The following is a 2,406-nucleotide window of genomic DNA, read 5'->3' as shown; positions in this document are numbered from 1 at the left end:
TTTATTGTCTTCATAAAACTCCTGGCTGAATTTCATTTCCGTCATGTCTATGGCAGCATAATTTAATTCCCCCTCTGGCCTTTAGTGCATGTGGGGGTGTGTGTGGAGGCTTGTAATTGGAAATTAAAACTTTGTGCTGCTTAATTTATTCGTATCTTATTTAATTTGCTCTGATTTATGCTGCTTTGGATGCAAGGCCGAATAGGAAGCCAGCACAATCCACGTAGTCTTACTGGACTGGACTCGGGTGCCTTTAATTGAATAAAATATTTGCACTTTTATGGATCCACGTCACACGGTAGTATTCGGTCACGTGATTTAGTGAAATAAAGCTGCATTAGGAAAGCCAACAGTCTTATTGTGGGTTTTTTTTTAGTCTACTCCATTGTGCAATTTATCTCAATTAAGATAGAAATGCCACAAGGGCAACACTGAGGCATTTGACTTTACATGGTTTTTGCACCACTGAGAACATGGAGTCATTTTGCATACAAAGTGAAGCTAAAGGTCAGTAAGTATTTGCCCCAAAAAAAGACTTCGGTCTGTTTTTATATACAGTGGGTACGGAAAGTATTCAGACCCCCTTAAATTTTTCACTCTTTGTTATATTGCAGCCATTTGATAAATCATTTAAGTTCATTTGTCTTTCTCATTAATGTACACACAGCACCCCATATTGACAGAAAAACACAGAATTGTTGACATTGTTGCAGATTTATTAAAAAGGAAAAAAATGAAATATCACATGGTCCTAAGTATTCAGTAGAAGCACCCCTTTAATCTAATACAGCCAGCCTTTTTGGGAAAGATCAAGTTTTTCACACCTGGATTTGGGGATCCTCTGCCATTCTTCCTTGCAGATCCTTTCCAGTTCTGTCAGGTTGGATGGTAAATGTTGGTGGACAGCCATTTTTAGGTCTCTCCAGAGATGCTCAATTGGGTTTAAGTCAGGGCTCTGGCTGGGCCATTCAAGAACAGTCACAGAGTTGTTGTGAAGCCACTCCTTCGTTATTTTAGCTGTGTGCTTAGTATCATTGATTTGTTGGAAGGTAAACCTTCGGGCCAGTCTGAAATCCAGAGCACTCTGGAGAAGGTTTTCGTCCAGGATATCCCTGTACTTGGCCGCATTCATCTTTTCCTCGACTGCAACCAGTCGTCCTGTCCCTGCAGCTGAAAAACACCCTCAGCGTGATGCTGCCACGACCATGCTTCACTGTTGGGACTGTATTGGACAGGTGATGAGCAGTGCCATCTTGGAGTCTTTCAGGTGTTTTTTTTTTAGCAAACTCCAAGCGGGCTTTCATGTGTCTTGAACTGAGGAGAGGCTTCCGTCGGGCCACTCTGAAATAAAGCCCGACTGGTGGAGAGCTGCAGTGATGGTTGACTTTCTACAACTTTCTTCCATCTCCCGACTGCATCTTTGAAGTTCAGCCACAGTGATTGTTGGGTTCTTCCTTACCTCTCTCACCAAGGCTCTTCTCCCCCGATGGCTCAGTTTGGCCAGACAGCCAGCTCTAGGAAGGGTTCTGGTCATCCATATATATATATATATATGGTCCCCTGGTGGTCTAGTGGTTAAGACGCAGCGCTCCCACCGCTGCGACCCGGGTTCGATTCCCGGTCAGGGAACCATCCCCAGCCACTCTCAGTGCCGGTCCCAAGCCCGGATAAATTGGGGAGGGTTGCGTTAGGAAGGGCATCCAGCGTAAAACATGTGCCAAATCAAACGTGCGGAGGATCCGCTGTGGCGACCTAACGGGAGAAGCCGAAGAAAGTTTTATATATATATATATATATATATATATATATATATATATATATATATATATATATATATATATATATATATATATATATATATATATGTATATATATATATATATGTATATATATATATATATATATATATATATATATATATATATATATATATATATATATATATATATATATATATATATATGTATATATTCAGAGTAACATTGATTGTAGCTGCTACACACTAGATTGACTACAGTATACAGAACAGTACCTCATACGTAGTGTACACATTTTCTTTAAAATTATTTTGTATATATCTATTGTTTTTTTGGTTTTTCTTTTAAGTCTTTTTAATGGCACTCTTTTTTTGTAGTTGTATCCTGTAGTTCCAATCTATTTATCTCTATTTATTTAAATCGAGTTCATTAGTTCTAGGATGCACTATTGCACTATTCCAATGCAGGTACATACAGTGGTGGAAATAATAATTTGATCCCCTGCTGATTTTGTAAATGTACCCCCTTACAAAGAAATGAACAGTCTAGAAATGTTATGGCAGGTCTATTTGAACAGATAGAGAAAGAATATAAAAAGAAAATCCAGAAAACATAATACAGTGGAACCCGCTTATCTCGACCTCAGTTA

The 2,406-nt window shown here is 38.9% G+C and overlaps 1 non-coding gene across 1 annotated transcript; it reads left to right on the top strand.

Annotated features, from left to right (window-relative positions):
- The first annotated feature begins 1,556 nt into the window (after positions 1–1,556).
- trnag-ccc lies at positions 1,557–1,629 on the top strand. Its single transcript has one exon. It is a non-coding gene; the product is annotated as a tRNA-Gly (tRNA).
- Positions 1,630–2,406: the final 777 nt, after the last annotated feature.

The sequence above is a fragment of the Silurus meridionalis genome, chromosome 14, assembly GCF_014805685.1.
Source record: "Silurus meridionalis isolate SWU-2019-XX chromosome 14, ASM1480568v1, whole genome shotgun sequence".
Classification (NCBI taxonomy): Eukaryota; Metazoa; Chordata; class Actinopteri; order Siluriformes; family Siluridae; genus Silurus; species Silurus meridionalis.
The sequence above is the reverse complement of the archived record's forward strand: the minus strand, read 5'-3'. Positions and strand labels throughout refer to the sequence as shown.